Genomic DNA, 18157 nt, shown 5'->3' with positions numbered 1-18157 from the left:
CTTTCCAGGTTCTATGGACTTTGGCAGAAATGTTGGGACTTAAAGCACTTGTGCTTCAGTGGCTTTCAGAGGTGAAGACCCTCTGTTGTCTGGGCCACACACACTTTATCACTTTTGTTTTTGGGCTGCTCTGCAATGGAAATGGGATTTGTTCACTTCCTTTGGATAAAAGTATGTTATTTATCCCTATTTAACGGTGGATTAGTGAACTGGATTCCAGATTGAAATCAAGAGAAGTGGCAGTTTTAATTTTACTCTCATAGTTTGAGTAAGTCATGAATTATAAATGAAGAATAAACACCTTTATTTTGTTCTGGGAAATAGCCTAAACATAGACTGAAATGTTTGATAATTGGTAGCCTGCCTTAAATAATTTGGTCCTTGACCTTGAGTAGAAAATCCTTACACTCTATAAAGAGAAGTAGTTACATTCTGTATTGACCTGGCCCATGTTGGAAAAACTGGACACCCTTCTTAGACTTTGGAGGTACCAAGCTCAGATCTTTGATTTGATTCATTATGTCCTTCCATAATAAAAATTTGCAGAACTTTCAATTTTTAACTTTTGCTTTTTTCATACAGCTCTCATCAGTAGCCTATGAAAACATGGTATTGTTGGCCTATGAAAACATAGTCTTATCTCTATGCCTTCTCTGACATACATGCCTTACCTGGAATCAACTCTAGTCTTCTTTGACAGGACTAATTTAGGTTCTGCAACCTTTAGTGAGTCTTTACTGAGAACTCCAGCCTTCATTTATTAAGCTCATCAAGATCACTTACAGGAAACACTTTGAAGTTTACCACTGAATTCAGTACTGTGTAATATTTTCTTTGATTTAATAGATGCTAGTTTAATCTTAAACTAGTTACTGTCACCTTTAAGCTTTCAAAGACAAGAACCTTCTTTTTGAGGCAAAGTATCAGACACAAAGTAAATGATCAACATTACTGGCATTAATATTAAGGTGATATGGAGGAAAAAGTTCTGAAATGAGACTTATTTTTGGACTGACGCTTAAATATTTGCTAATGTTAATTGAGCTGAATTGATACTACTTTTATTGTGCTTAGCCTGACATAAGCCGTTTAAATTACATTCAGCAAGAAATTGTTATTAATCAGAAGAGTCATCTCAGTAGTACCTTGGAAAATCTAGACATAAGTACATTAAATCAAAGTAGATTTCTAAACAAGTCTCAAATAGTTTGGATGGAAATATATATATATATAAAATATTCCTACATTGCTAGAAATGGACCACAGATTTGACTTATTTGCAACAGCACCAAGTTGGGATCACAATCGTTTAAGATTCTTAATGTTTTAAAGGAACAGAGGACACGTTTTACCCTTGTTTTAGTTTTTTTTTTTTTAATTTGTTTGGATGTTATTTTTTGTTATTGTTTGGTTTTTCAATAGCAGATTGACTTTCCTAATACTGAGGTCTGAGAGGAATTTTTCTCTTGAGTCTTTATAAGGTGGACATGATGTGATATAGTGAATAACAACCTGACATGAGTGGGAAGGTATGGTCAAATTAGTTGAATACATTCAAATCCAAAATTAAATAGTTGATTAGGTGTGAACCTTAAGAAGACCATTGACTCGCTTTACCAAATTGTTCATTTTGCCAGTTCTTTGCTGCAGTGGAGATAGCCACTGGAAAAAAGATGAATTCACTCACTGATTGAATCCAGTGCCTAATAACTCATGAATAGTTGGGTGTAATTCTTATGACCACACAATGGTGGGTTGAAGCCTGATTTCCTAACTTGAGAAATTAATCTTTTTTATGTTTTTTGTGGAGGGGTGTGGATACGGTGGGGGAGCAACCAAAGTGGTCTCTGTCTTCTCCAAAATTTAGGGACATAATTTAACCTTGCTGTTCAAGGCTGCCAAAGTTGAGTCTGGGGCAGAGTATTATTTTCCTCTCAGTCTAAATCATCTAGGCTAAATTATTTTTTTAGCTTACAGTCAGGAGCAACCTTGGAATAAAGGTACTGTCACAGCACCTCAAATTCATAATATTCAAGTGGGCTATAAATGGTCTCCTCATGGATGTGTGTCTGGGCAGCCCCAGAGAGGGTCCCTGGGAGAGGAAGTGCTGGAGTGAGGGATTCAGCCAGCAGTCAGAGAATCTCCTATTCAGTTGCATCAGTGTGCTCCTGAGAAAAAGCTGTAAAGGAATGAAGTTTGTTTAAATCAAGTTCTATTTTTGGTGCACTTAGGAAGTTGCTGAACATAAAAGGGATTCTGTTAAGAATCATTTTTTAAAGCGAATTAACTCCAATATTGTGTCATTTCTTATTTTTACATATTCAGGGATCTTCACCTAACCTTTGACTGTGTGGATTTTAAGACATAGGTTTGTTTCAGAATTGTGAGGTTTGGGGAACAAAGAGCCTATTCTCCCTCACCCAAATTAGAAGCCAGCTCTTACTGTATTTGTTGTTGTTTAGATAGATGCTAAAAGAAATCCTGGGTTTTTTTCCCCCAGTAATTTCTCTCTGTGTAGCAAGCCAGTTGCCTGTTCAGAGGTGGCCCTGGTACCATTCAGGCAAAAATGGGAATTCTCAGGGGAAACCTTATTTTTTTTTTCTAACTCTCTCCAGCTGCTTGAGACCAGCGTTGATACTCACAGGTGCTCTCACCAACCAAGAAAACATGCTTCATTGTCTTAGCCAGTAATGTCTTTTACTGAGAACAAATTGAGTGTGTGATTTGTTGGGTAGTTTCTTACCCAATGTCTTCATCATGTGAATGTCCCAAGCCAATGACTATATTTTGTTTTAGATACTGAAATTCAATACCAGTGTTACAGAAAGCAACAATTCTTTCTATAAAATTTTTTGTTATTGAAAATCCTTTGATCCTCACCTTGTGACTATTGACTATCCCCTCTACTCCTGTATAACCTGGCGAATCTTTACTCTTAAATAGCATTCTTTAAGGACAGATGTTAAGGATTAATTGTAATTCGCTGATATCCCCATTTCTTAAATGGTAGTTTGTTTCACATGCTATTTTTTTTCCAGATAAACTGAATTTTATATTTTTTCCTGGTGAATTAGTTGAATTGTAGGCCTCGGTTTGGAGGATATTAATTAAGAATATTTGGAGATGTTAAGTTTCTTATTCTTCTAGTACAATGACAGCTAACATTTGTATTGTATCTCACAGTTTACTAAATGCTATTACATACATTATTTTAGTTGGCCCTTATAATAATTCCATGAGGCAAGTTAATATTAGTTTGCTATTTTTTACAGTAGGAAAATGAGAATCATTGAGAAAAAGAGAATGACCTGTCTAAGCTAAACAGCAAAACTGGGGCTCAAACTGTTAACTAATAGGCCTCTGTTCTTTCTGCCACATCAAGCAATCTTTAGACAAATTTTTGCTGCTAGAAGTGGTCTGGGCCATTTCTTTTCCTCTTTTATTCCATGCCCATGTTTTGATCCCCTTCATTCCAGTAAACTCTGGCCAGAATGGCCAGGTGATGTGTCTTGGTCTCTGCCCTTTATGAGTTGTGTTGTTCTCAACAGTCAGGTAACATTTTTTGCCCAACTTGAGAAAGGGTTAGGGTAGAGGCTCAGGCTCTTCTATAAGCATAGCATCTCAACTTAATCTCTGAATATCATAGCTTACTGATCCCAGGGGAAATAATCATCAATGTCAGAGATGTGATAGACTATAAACTATAGATGAAATCAGCTATACAAGTTATAAAATTTTGACAGTGAAGAAAATTACTAAGTTTCTGAGAAAATGGAAAGTCAAAACAGAGCCTATGATTCCATTTTATAGAGAGACCTGCCACTACCAGCCTCAAGGTTTCCTCCTCCTTCTGGCCACCTGCACCTGTGCCCCTTATATCTATTTCTTTTTATGCAACATCTGTGTTCCCCACTTCTGTGCCATCCCATCTTCTTAAACACTTGGTCTAGATTCACTTCCCCCTTCCTCGCTTGTTCCTTGTAGGTGCAGAGTGGCATGTTTTAAATTCTCTGTGCCTTAAGAATAAAAGGTAAGGCATGGAGTTCTGAGTTTAATATGCTTCTAAACCTCCCATGTGACCTTGGCATTTTGCACTTTCTTCCTCATAAAATGGGGACATAGATGCTTGCCCCACTTGGTTTTGAAAGATTGTTGTGAATAGTTAATGAGAGAATGTAGGTAAAATCCTTAAAGCAGGGTGTGGATGTGCCCTGGTTCTAATACTAACCTTCTGTGTGATTTTAGGCAAGTCACTGAATCTTTCTGGGTCTTAGCATTTTTTATATGTATAAAAAATAAGGAACTTAGACTAGATAATTTTGAAGGTTTTTTCAAATTCAATTCAGTTGAATTCAGATGAATGTATTGAATATTTAGTGTCATGAGCTTTAAATAAGGAGGTAGTCCTGGTTCTCAAAGAACATACAATCTAGGGAATGGAGACATGGAATAATGCACTGTTGTGTGATATAAAAAATGTCTTATGATCTAGCCCTCCAGTTTTGATTCTGTAATTGCTAAAGTCTTCTCCTCTTGGTCTCATTAATTTTAGAGTTTATTTCTATCCAGAGGAAAGGAATTCATTGGATTCTAGATAAGTAGTTTCATATTAGGGAATGGAGTTTGCTTGATGTTCAGCAGAACATTAGTACTGATTGATAATATATGTGTGAACATATCTGAGATACCTTATAATGTTCAGGATAGACTTCTTTAAATGAAAATAACCAGTTGAAATTCCCATAATGACAAACTGTTAAAGAATCTTTGGTCTATAATGTTATGGAAAACTTTGTTTTCTAGTTAAGATTTTTTCTAGTTAATATTTCTCATCTTGAAAGAAATTAAATTTGATTGGTAGAAGAGTCAACTAGTAGAAGATTGGTCTAGAGATTTGGCCCCAACCCCCTTTTAAGTGAATCTGATGCTAACTCTGTTGCTGAAGTAGACTCTGAGTTTTTCTTCAGTAAGTGGAAGGAAAACTTGAATATTTAATATCTTTTCAAAGTAGTGTAGATGACCTAGATCTTCCTATTGCTTCTGTCTCTATTCAAGCAAAAGCTGTTATAAAACCAGAGAAAAATCCAGTTGTCCTGAATATTGGTAAACTAAGATGTGACTGGCCAGCTCATCATTTTCAGATTCCTGCCAGAACGGATTTCTGATATCCCAAAAGTTTTGTGGTGAGCGGTTCCCCAATAACATGTATAATCTTTCATAAAATTGTTTTTTAACCATCAAATCTTAATTTTTCTAATGATTACTAAACCCGATTTTTCTAAGGTGTTCTTAGGAAACTCACAATGATGGCTGCATGATAAAATGCTAGAGAACTGAAACAAAGAACTATTTCCTGAGTGTTCACAAACTAAACTATAATCTTTCCCATCACTCATGCACGTCCTGAAAGTGCCAAGATGGCATTCTATCCTCAGATTAAAAATGTCTTCTCTGGATGGTTTGGTGTGATACCTGTTATTTTATCCAAATTCAGCTCGTTATCACGTTTTGGGGTATTAATACCAAGAATTTAAACAAAAAATGTCTGTGTGCATCAGTTACTGGTGTGATGATAATCTTTTCCTCTTGTTATTCTTTAAAAATGGATTCAGATTTCTGGTAAATGGACTCTATTGGAGGATTCTGATTTTAAACTGTGACACCTGTTTGATTTATTTAAGTAAACTAGAAAGTGAGTTATTTTTAAAACTAGCTTGTAACCCATATACCTCTCTCATCAGATACTGTCTTCAATATATACCCTATTTCAGCTTCTTTGAACGAAGGAAAAAATGTGTTGGAATTAGAGGGACCTCTTACCTGATCAAATCTAAACCTGGACATTTCAAGAAAAGATTTCATTTTAATATATACTACCTTTACTTGCTTATGTTCGTAGTTTTTTTATTCTTGTTTTTTTCTTTTTTTGCTGAGCAAAATTTTAAATTTTTTCTCAGTTACCCTGTTTTGTTTTCATTTTTATTTGTATGTTTTAACAGAGAAAGTTTAAATTTAGAATACTGATGCCAGGACTGAAACCACCATGGATTTTTTTCCTTTTTATTTAATTCTAGTTCGTATTAGAAATTTACATAGATATTTACTGTCTTTTGGCTAGTTTTATAGTTGAAGATCACTTTGAAAATAGTCATTAGAATTATTTTTGTAATGCTGAAAAATGTCACTATCTCACAAAATGTTTATTAGTTGTATGCCTTATCCCCCCTACCCCATTTTGGTCCCTCACTGAGCCACATTTATTACTCCTTTAAGGTCAATACAGCACCTAGCACCCAGTGGATGCTCAGTTGATGTTTGTTGAATAGACTGAATAAACATACATTTTATTTTTTATTAAGGTAAATCAATCTTAGCCTCTATTCAAAAGAAATACATTTTATTACCTTTCCAGAATGCATTTTTTCATTGAAAGCATGAACAAATACATGAAAAATTTGCAGAAGTGAATTTTCTAGCTCCAGAGAGCTGTAGTCTGGTGAAGCAGTGTGTGAAGTTGAGAAAAATGGGCTTTGTGACTAGACAGGTCTGGGTTTGAATCTGGCTGCATGTTTGTAGACAGTCTTTTGAACCTTTCAGAGACTCAGTTTCATCATGGTTAGAGTGAACCTAGCAACTCTACTGCACGTTTTGGTTATGAGCATCGTGTGAAAGAACTCATTCTTGGCCCTACAGTAGGTCCCACTAGGAAGCACGAGGGAGGATGAGGGGACCTCTGTGAAAGTAAGACAGTGCCCCAAAAGGGGCAGCCAGGGAGTGCTCTTGGAACAGTTGTTTTCTGCAAACTGGATGAAAACTCTGGCATTGGGAGGTATCATTCCAAACAAAATACCCAGTGAAAAATATATTCAGTGGATTCTGAGCTGTTAATTTTAAGGCACACTATTGAGTTGAACACTTTGAAAGATAAAAAGGAAAACTAGCATGTTAAATGAACACAGGCACTATAAGATACATCCAGATTTGAAAAACATGAAAATATGTATGGAGGGCAGAAGAAGGCACCTAATGAGCAAAGTGCATTACGGAATTAAGGAAATGTGCTATTTGCTGGGCATCGCAACTGGTATGCTAAGTACTAGCTCTACTTCTGAGAGAAGCTTCTGGTAGTAGTATTAAGCCAATAACTACCCTTCCAGGATACACCAGAAGGGCTTTATTTCAGTTCAAAATGAACAGATATTTGTTGATCTCTGCTATGTGTTAGGACCTGTACAAAATGCTGGGACACAGTGATAAATAAGACAGAACACAATCTCTGTTCTCAGAGTATCAAGCAAGTGATTCTAAATGTGATTTTGTCCCCAAGGAGACATTTGGCAATGTCTGGAGGCATTTTTGGTTGTCAAAACTGGAGAGAGGGTGCTATTGATATCTAGTGTGTAGAGTCCAGGGGTGCTGCTACACTTCCAGCAGAGCCCAGGACAGCTCGCCACATCAAAGAATCATTTGGCCCCAAAGATCATTAAGAGGAGACTGAGACACTCTGCTCTAGAGTGTAGATTAAGCTGATTCACATTGTCTCATCATATGACCTTGTCTATGATGATGTATTTTAAAGTTAAATTACAGACTTTATGACACTACATAAACTTAGCAGTAAAGGCCTGAATGAATTTAGTAGATCATTGTAATGTAATACTACATTTGGAAGGCATGGATTTAGAGTATAGTTAATTTAAATTTACTACCTATGGTAGACCCAACAAATAACATAGCCTTTAAAAACTTTTCAAAAGTGGTAGACCTTGGTCTTGTTCTCCTGGAATATAGGAGATGGACTTCCATTGCCCAGGTAGTATTCCTGTAAATTGCCGTCTTAGTGGATACTTGTGCTACTGAGTTATCAGGCTTTTAAATTTACTTCAGTACAACAGACACTCATTGAGTGCCTGCTGTGAGCCAGAGACTATGGGAAGGGTATGGAAAATAATAAAAAAGTCTCTGACCTGGAGAAGTTTACAAAATAGCAGAAATCAGGTACAGCGTATCCTCAGCAAAGCCACTTACAATTATAATGTGCCTACAGTCTGTAATTGTAGAAATGCTTGTAGTTTACCCTAGTTTCACTTCATATGAACCCAGGCAGTTCCATTCATTGCCTTTTATATTATTTCCATATAGTCTAGGCCATATAGACCTGTATATATCTTGCCAAAGTACTACCAGATAGTAGTGATACATAACTATGTATTTTATCTAAAAATGCAACAGTGATTAAAAAACACAGGTGTTCAAGAGAAATAGACTCTTTTGAAAAACCAGGTGTTTTAAAAGAATATTCATAGAAAGAAAAAACTTGACAGTTTCACTTAATTGTGAGCATGTCACATTCACTCAAATTCTAGAACCAAGGAAGTGATCAGTAGCCTCGTTAGCATTGTTGAGGTCTCCAGTCTCTTTTTACCTTTGAATGGATTATCAGCATGTCTCAATTGATTACACAGAATAATTTGTCTTAGCATTTGCTAAGGAATGTTCTTAGAACAGCTGCCAACTGCCCATATATCCATCATTTCCCCTCATTGGAGATGGCACTCAAGGTTCTGTGGATGGCTACATAATTACTGACATGTCTGATGTAAGAATGTGGCCTGAAACATTCTAAACTTAGAAACTATTCAGATCAGACCTTGTGGATGTTGTTTTTGGGCAGTGATAACTGTGGCATTCTCCAGGGTTTGTAAAATGAGCTCTGACATTGCCAACCATAGATTCCAGCTTTAACAGTGATCTGTTTAATGAGCAACTGTGGTCGTGAGAGCGTTCATTGTTCTTTGTACAAAGTCCATTAATTATTATTTTAAAAATTTGGGTTTCACTTGGCTATAGGATTATAATCTTATGGAAAGGGGTAAAAATTTGGTCACCTGGTGTCGGGGGATGGGTAAAAAATAGTAACCAGGTTTGAGATCAGTTGTATTTTTAGCCTTATATTAGCCAATCATTGAAGTTAGTTTCCCTTCAGCTGATTAAGTTACATGTCTATTTGGTAAATAAACTTTGCTGAAATAGCAAAATTTGTCTGTATGTCACTTGTAAATGATTTATTGTCTTTCTCATTTAACATTTTTATGTATCAATCGTATATATTTTAAAAGACCCAGCCAAAGTCTATATTCCAGTACTGCCTACATTTTATATTCTCCTGGGAAGAACATTAAGAAAGAAAGAATGAAAGTGAGGGTTTTTTTTTTTTTTTTCAAGTGAGGGTTGTTTTGACAGTATATAGTACAAAGAAATTTCTCAGGAATAATTTATTTTTCTAAAACCAGTTTTATATGAATTTTCAAGGCATTTGACAAGTGTAGATTGGTGTCAAGGAAAATTATACTTCTAGACCAGAAAAACCATCATGGCTTCAGAGAGTCACAATAATCATACCTTGCTGTTTCAAAGCATCAGATGATTTAGGCAATTAGCAGTTCTCTTTTTATGAAGATAAATAGCTTGAGTGACTGAAATTTTTCACTGAATGGGTACACTTTCTCTGTTGTTTTATAGTTACCCAAAATGGTAGCCTGGTTAAAAATGTATTCTAATCTTGGATTTGGTTTAGAAATTTCAGCTAAATGCATGTTGTTGGGGAATCTTAAGTTTTACTACATGTGAGGCACAATCGAATGTAATCCAGTCTTCTATCCTATTTATACAAAATAACATAGTAGCAAAAGTAGCTAAGAATTAGATTCTTGCTATGCCTCTGAAGAAGCCAGAGTTCTCTTTTATCTGGCTGAAGTTTCAGCACATAGATAATGAAACACTTCTTATATACTTATCTGACATTTAAATCATCTCTATGCCCTTTCTCTTTTCATTTTGAACCTTATTACATTGTTTTTGGTAAAAGAATAATTCTTTTGCATACAAATTGGATCTTTTTCAGCAAAGTAAAAGCTTAGACCTGGTAAACTTTTTCTTCTTCCTTATTGCAAGGACTTGGCCATGTTGTAGTCTGCAGCAAATGCCATCACAAATAACATAATTGAGTAGAAAGCATGCCCTATTTCTTGCCTGCTTCCAAGTCTCCCCTAGACTTTAAGTGTCTTTCTAACCAAAGGGCAGCCATGTGAAGAATAAATTCATTTCAGTAGTCATTAGAACTGTCTGTAGCTTGGCGTTAGGCAGCTGTGGCTAAAGGTGAACTGGAGAGATTTTTTTTTTTTAAAGTAGATGACAGATATATTGAGGTAGGTCTGTTGTTTCCATGTGACATCACTTGAGTTCCATTCAAATTGGGAGCCTGACAGTGCCTGATTGAGTGTGTCTAGAATTTAAGAGGCAGTTTAGTATGGCTCCTAGTTGTGCTGGATTTTTAGGTGGACTGACTCTGAGGTTCATCAATTCAGCCAGCATTTACGGGACACCCACCATGTACCAAGTACTGGAAAATTGAGGGCATGTTGGGGACTTATCAATTACTCTTTTTACACTGGAATTTTCTGGGCTACATATGAGTTTTGTTTTCCCTCTGCCTTCTCATAGTGTAACTTTATAAATGTTTTATTCAAATCACCAAATTTTCTATCATTTTCAGTAAGGTACAAAAGAAAATCAGTGTATAGCTCCCTGATTAACAAGCCTTAGAGAATTTCTAGAGCACAAGTCGTATCAGGCAAAGTTGTGTATCTGTGCATGTGTTTTAATAGAATTGCTAAAGGAGTAAGAAATGGAATCCAATACATGTAACCTACATAATTTTTAGTAATATATATGAAAGAGGGTCTTATGACATTTTACTTTGAAACTTGATTAAACTTGGCTACAGAATGAGCACTGTCCCATTGATCAGAGAGGTCCAGGGAACACTGTAGAGTGATCAGCTGTCTTGTATCACCTTAGGAGGCAGTAGTTGGTAGAATGCCTCAGGTGCTAGGAAAAAAGAAATCTCCCTTTTTCAATGTCATTGTCACTCTAACAGAAAAATTAGAATTTATCAGGTGTTACTAAACTGAAATGAGCCCTCAGCTATAGGAAATACTAAGAAATAGTAAGCAGGAGTGTCATTTTATAGGTGAGAAAACTAAGTCTGAGGGAGGTAAAGTAACTAGTCAGAGGTTGTACAGCTAGTTAAGTAAGCATTACCAGTGTTCAGACTTAATTCTAATTGACTCCAAAGTCATGTGATCATTCCAGCATTCAGAATGTCATTAAGCCCCAGTTACAATTTGGTGTAACCATTAATATATCAAAATTGTTTCTTAAATAAAGGTGCCTTATTTGTGTTAATGTATCTACCCTTTATGAATTATACTTTCACAGTACTTTTAACTTCTCTTATTTTTTTATCAGCTTTATTGAGATATAATTTACATATAATTTGCCCATTTAAAATGTACAACTTGGGAGGGAGGGTATAGCTCAGTGGTAGAGCACATGCTTAGCATGCACGAGGTCTTGGGTTCAATACCCAGTACCTCCATATAAATAAATGAATAAATAAAAACCTAATAAAATGTACAACTTAATGATTTTTAGCATGCACAGGGTTGTACAACCATCCACAATCTGTTTCTCCCTGAAAGAAATCCTGTACTCACTGGCAGTCATTTTCCATTCCCTCCTGTCTGCTGCCTACCTCCAGCTCTAAGCAACCACCAATCTGCTTACTATGTTTATAGATTTGCCTATTCTGGACATTTCACATAAATAGAAAAATACAGTATTAATAATACAAGCCAGTGTACCCTCTTTAACTTAGCATAATTTTTTTTTAGATTTATCCATGTAGTAGCATGTGTAAGTACTCCATTTCTTTTTATGGCTGAATAATATTCCATTATACAGATATGCCACATTTAATTTATCTATTCATCAACTGATGGACATTTGAGTTATTTCTACTTTTGGGCTATTTATAAATAATGCTTCTGTAAACATTTGTGAATTTTTGAGTGGACGTATTTTTTTTAAATTTCTCTTGGGAATAAACCTAGAAGTGGAATTGCTGGGTCATATCGTAACTCAATGTTTAACTTTTTGAGAAACTGCCAAATTGTTTTCCAAAGCAACCGTACCATATTATATTCCCACCAGCAAGGTGTGAGGGTTCTGATTTCTCCACATCCTTGTCAATGCTTGGTATTGTTCATCTTTTTACCTCTCTCATTTAATTCTCATAATCCTGTGAATTAGTCAAAGAAAAACATTCTTGCTGTTATTTTATAGGTAAAAACTCCAAATCAACAAACATTAAATGAGAAACTCAGTATGTGTATGAATAGAGGGGAAGACGTGGTATGGATGGTTCAAAACAAATCATCCAAAAGTAATTTAACAGTTTTGCATCTGACACTTATAGCTATGTTAGGTGTTAGAGATCATATTTCCCACCTCTACATTTTAAAGGTGATGAAACTAGAGCCCTGAAAAGGGAAGTACATTGAACCTGACCTAAGTCTGTTTCGTAGAAAGCCAGGTCTAGAAGGACTGTCTCCCTGGTTCCCAGGCCATTGCCTGTTGCAGCACAGCCTATTGCATTCTGCCCTCGGGGATGTATAAACTCATCCATATCACAGGAATTCCATTTCCTTAACTCGTTCATCCATGCTAGCCTTTTATTAAAATAAACCTATCTTAATTTGTATGGGGTATTGGAAGGTCAGCCGAGCTAAAACCTCCCATTGGGAAGCTCCTGATAGAATTTGTTCCACATATTGCCTATGATCAAACTGATGTGCACACAGAAAGTTAACGTAGGCAATGTTACTTGGTGATGTTTCTTGGGTCAGATTGCTTGGGTGTGAATTCTAGCTCTTTCACTTACTAACTGCTTGACCCTTTCTGTAATTCTGTTTCTTTATTTTTTAAGTGGGAGCAATACTGGTACCTACCTTTTAGAATTGTTTTGAAAGTGAAATGAGAGAATCCCTGTAAAGAGGTTAGTATAGTGCTGGGCTCCCAGAAAGTCCTCAGTCAATGTTGACAAGTATTGTTATATAATATCAACTTGCTCAGACTACTGAAAACATTGTAATCTATGATTTATAGAAAATAAATCAATCATCCTTGTTAAAAAAGTAGCTTTACTAAAGGAGCAGGCCTGGAAAATAGCTGTTTTCTAAAGTCTTTGTAATTTCAAGTTATATGGAACATAATAAAATTCCCTTTGTTAACAGAAGAAAACTTACTGTGTTAACTTCCCATCTTTTATAAATTATGAACTAATTTCCTTTATACTGTAACTTTGGGCAAAAACCAACCTGGAAATTGCAACTCTAGTTGACTTATGTTAAAAACCCCAACAATGGGGAAACTGATCTAAAGCACATATGCCTGTTATGGATGTAATATATTAGTAGTGTTTTTCCTTAGTATCTTTGATTTTCAAGATGAAAACCCACTGGATTATTTTATGGGGCCAACTGTATACACTTGTGTACCAGTGCAGAAGAAAGAGCACCCAAAGGGAAATCAGAAGGTAGGATTAAAATCCCTGCCCTAGTTTATGACCACAGTCAGTGTGCTCATCTGAGCATTAAGCTCATCAGAGCTCTCGGCTTCTGCTTCCTCATCTGGAAATGGGAGCCCAGGGGATTCACAATTTAGTCATGAGGACCAAATGATAACCTGAATATAACAGTACTAGCTCAGTGCCTGGCCCACAGCTGGGGCTCAGTAAATAACAGCTAAGCAGCAATGTAGTGGGACTCTGTGTGCTACACATGAGATTTGGAGGCACATTTGATGGTAAGTTTAGGTGAAGAAATTGGACATGTCCGTGTTCACATAATATGATTCATGTCTACTCTGCTGTTGCTGCTGCTGCTTTCCTGTAACCAATTTTAGAGCCTATCTTGGCAGCTGGAAATATTTGGGATTAATTTCACACTCACTTTATGAGTTGAGAGTTTTCCTGCAAGCAGCTCCCTGGGCCTCTGCCTCATTACTTTGGCATCAACTGATATGGCAGTTGGACAGAGATGTCCTTTGGGGTCCCCATTTTATTTGGAATCCTTCAATTCAAAAAAAGGCCATCAACACATAGTGCTTGAAATCGTTAGCATTTATTGTTTCCGAAACCCCTCCCTTTCTATAGACCTGTTGAACACCAGGGAACACATCTTGCGCAGCCAGTGATGAACACTGAAAAATTATTCTCCCTCAAATTTAAGCCCTAGCAGCTGGTTGGCCTCATTTCTCAGTTCCAGGTGAGCTGCAAGATCCTCTAGGCCCTGGTCAGACAGATCTAAATCTTGATGGGTCTAGTTTTTCCATCCCTTTTTACTATGTTAATTCTGCTAAATTCATTTGGCTCTCAAGGAGAACAAAGTAAACTTGGCTGTTATGTGTAAAACTAAATTGAGAACATGGAGATCTGTTTAGTATTTCATGCTGGCCAGTAGGTCAGGAAGATTTTCCTTGGGGGTAATTTACATAAGGAATTGTTTATCCTATTTCTTTCCAATTTCTGTGACCATTTGGGGATAGCAGACTCTTTCCACAATGGCACAGAAATATATCCAGCGAGACTGAAACTTAGAGAAATGATGCTTCTCCTGGATTGATGTATTTTGGGTCTTGCTCAGGAAAGATCCTGTGGCTTGGGCTGCTGTCTCACTGAGAAGTCATTCTTCCACCGCAGCTGTGTTTAGCAAGTTGGGTGGGTCCACGAACTGACATGCTGTTAAACTTAGTAAGAATTTTCCCTTGATAGTGAGAAACGTGAATAAAAGCCTCAATTAAGTCCCAGCAAATGCCCCAAATGTTTGCTGTGATCTGGTGGCTGCTTAGAGCACAGCTTCCATCAGATAATGCCCCCACTCAGAATGCTCTGTGGCTCCCCAGTACCTGCAGCATTAAGTGCACACTCTTCACCTTGACATTTTGTTCCTCTACAACAGTTGCCCAGAATGGCCTTTTGTGTCTCATCAAATGCTGTTTCCAAACTGAAATATTTGCTCCTTCCTGAATAGGTAGCCTCGCTTTTGTGCTTTAATGCATTTGTTCAGGTTGTTTTACATTTAAAGCCCCTTTACCCAATATCTGTTCTTGAGGACAATATCTGTTCAAGAGATACCTTGAAGACGTACCTTCTCAGTGGTGTGCTGGTAAATATTTAACAACTGGCTCTCTGGGAGGAGCGGGATGGGTGGGAAGCCTAACTTTATAGCATTTGTCAACTTGCATGTTGTAAATACTACCACCATGGCTGATTTCAAGCTTCTAGTGTGAGGTTACTGAATGCAGAGTTGGGAAGAAATGGGCAGTAGCCCACCTTGCAGAGTGTTTCCAACATGTAGATGCAATAGGCATAAATAATCTCAAGGACCAAGATAACAGTAAAATAATTAGGAAGTAATGAGTTTTGAGTATTTATTATCTCTGTTTTCATGTAACTAATTTTAAATTTATATAATTTAATTTTTAGTAATGGCCACGTTTAGCAACTGGTTCACAAAATTCCTGAAAAGCGAATAGTTGGTCCTTTCTCCTGGCTGAGCCGCTTCCAATACTCCATGCTTCTTCCACCTTTTCCTTCCTAAGGTCCTCCGCACTAGTAGTTAGGCCCTTCTCTGAACCTTTAAGGTGCTTCATTCAAGTCTCATGCAGTCTTTAGAGTGAGAGACTCCAAGTTTGAATCCTGATCTCTTATTTACTAGGTGATGGTCAGACTGGCTACTGAATTTGCAATTTCCAGTGAAAATGAAAATGCAAGGCCCTTGTGAGAAGGCAGAAGAAAGTGCTGTTAAAACAGCTACTAAAATATAAAGCTTTTTCCTTTCTTCTGTGGTCTCTCTTTCACACCTTCTGATGGTGTTTTTATTTTCTATGTAATGTCATTCCAAGTAATGAAAATTAAAAATTTAAATTGTTAGCATGAATTTTACAGTTAATCTTTTTATTGTGCAATGCCAGTTTTAAATGCAAATATAACAGCATTTAAATCTCTGAGATAATGAACTTATTGCCTCTGGTCATGTTCATGCTCCATTGTCCTACTGACTTCACTTACAAAGCACAAATTCAAAAATAAAATTAAGAATTTCAAGACAAAGATAATAGGGCCTTAAACCAAGCATGGAGCCCTTCTAAGCACTGTATATAGTACCGGGCACATTCCTTACATCTGCTGAGCCTTGGAGTCCTTATCTGTAAACGGAGATCTTACCAACTAAGTCACAGTGGAGGCATGAGGATTGAAGGCACTGATACCTGTATGGCACAGAGCAGATTGCTTGGCATATAGTCCCTGCTCAATTAATTGGAGGGATTATTGTTAACATAATAATCATGTTAGTGGCGTTCTCCTCTTTAATAGTCTATAGGGTCTTCCCTACATTGTCAACATTTGCCTCCTTGACCTATTTTCCTTTCTCCATTATAAACTCTTTGAAGGCAGAGATTAGATCTGTCACCTTTGGACTCCCTATAGTGCTTCCTGCAAATTCTTGCCCATATCCCCCACTCAGGAGGTGTTTATGACATTATCTTTGTATAATTCGGGCTTATTGACAATAAGCATCTGTGTCATAATATGATGGCCCCCACAGTGAGGCTTAATTGGTAACATTCATTGGAAGAAAAAGAACATAAGCTTAGACTTTAATAGGAGTCAGTTGTGATTATGGTGAGAGTGGGGGAAGCAGATGATTCCAGGTGTTTTGGTTTAAGGAAAGTGACCTCTCTGTCTCTTCGAGGGGACTTCTTGAAGTAATGGGGAAGGGATGAGTTCCAAGCCTCATTTGAGTAAAAGAGGCCCCCGGGATATTAACTCTGGCCCATAGTAATCTGTCCTTTAGCTAGCTTCTTTCACACTTACTTTCTGTTCTGCACAATTAGGACGTTATTACAGTAATGTTTCTTTCTACTAATTGGTTGTGTATGTATGTTTCCTGTCCAACAAATTATAAGATCCTCATGGGTTGTAGGATATCATATACTTCTGAGTGTAAATGGAAAGTAGCACAGTAGTAGGCACACGGTAAGCAGTGTGCTTTGTTGTAATGCCGACCGTGGTCCAAACTATCAGGGCTCGCTGTAGAACTGAATGTGAATTGTGATTGCCTTTCATAATTCCTGCAAGCCCTCAACCAAGTGGCAAAGAAACCTGGTTTGCCAAGCATTGTCAGGCAAAGGCCTTCAGGCGCTTTGTCTTTCTCTAACCTACTTCTCCCAGACTCTCTGAAGACAGTCCCCTCTGCAGTTCCTCTCCTGCATGGCATTTGGGAGACCACACAGCTGTAGACTGTACTTGTTTGAATGTTGAATTTTTACTAGGCCCTTTGGGCCAATGTCAGTAAGCCATGAAATATCACCAAATGGATCATCTGCACTAGACTTCTGAAACTCATCTGAGCTCCAGTTCCTCAAACTGGCCGGGACTTGTAGAAAGGGGCTCACATTGCCCTGGCTTTTGCTATTCCTGTTCTGGAGGCTGTCAGACGCCTTGAGCCTCTGGGCCAGTCAGTTCATTACCTTTAATGAGCACAAAATTCACCAAGACATTAAAATAAAATAAAACGCCAATGGGCAGTCTTGGATGTTCTATCCAATTGTTACTTTAGTTCTTTTTTCCACAGGACTATTCAAGAGGATGAAAAAAAAGCCAATTCTATTGACTCCTGCCAATTTTATCCTAAGTAGATTTGGCATTGTAAAGCTAACACACCCTGAACATTTTTTTTTTCTTTCAGGTCCCTATAGGCTGGTGCCTGACATTTGTGTTAAAAATGATATTGTTTGGTCAAATGTTTGAACATTATCTACCTTTCAGATATAATAAACATTGGCTATCTTAACACTATTAGCATGTAAAAAATAACAATCAGAGGAAGACAGTTATTTTCTAAAAGGGTATAATGAAGTTATTACTCTAAATCACAAGGCAGATGCAGTTACTTTGATAAGAATTTTTTAAATTGATCAATCTCAATGACTAGTAATAAAGACTGTAATAACTGTACTGGAGATTACTTATATATTATAGAAGGTGAATCAATGTTGAAGCAGACACCGAACAATGTCGCCATTAAGCTGATTTCATGGATATTTTCATCTCTTGGCCATATGGATTTGGAATTACTTTGAGCATTTTTTTTTTAAAGAAGGAAGTGAACAGATGAATGATAACTCTTTTATTACTCAACATAGCTTGTGTTTGTGGAAGACAAAGTTCATCAAGTTGTTTTAAAGAAAA

General features: G+C 36.9%; 1 protein-coding gene across 19 annotated transcripts in view; it reads left to right on the top strand.

Moving 5' to 3' along the window:
- The window catches only part of BBS9 (Bardet-Biedl syndrome 9), a 622708-nt gene that overhangs the window by 299778 nt on the left and 304773 nt on the right, over positions 1-18157 (top strand). The gene's annotated exons all lie outside the window — the stretch shown is intronic.

The sequence above is a fragment of the Camelus ferus genome, chromosome 7, assembly GCF_009834535.1.
Source record: "Camelus ferus isolate YT-003-E chromosome 7, BCGSAC_Cfer_1.0, whole genome shotgun sequence".
Taxonomy (NCBI): Eukaryota; Metazoa; Chordata; class Mammalia; order Artiodactyla; family Camelidae; genus Camelus; species Camelus ferus.
The sequence above is the reverse complement of the archived record's forward strand: the minus strand, read 5'-3'. Positions and strand labels throughout refer to the sequence as shown.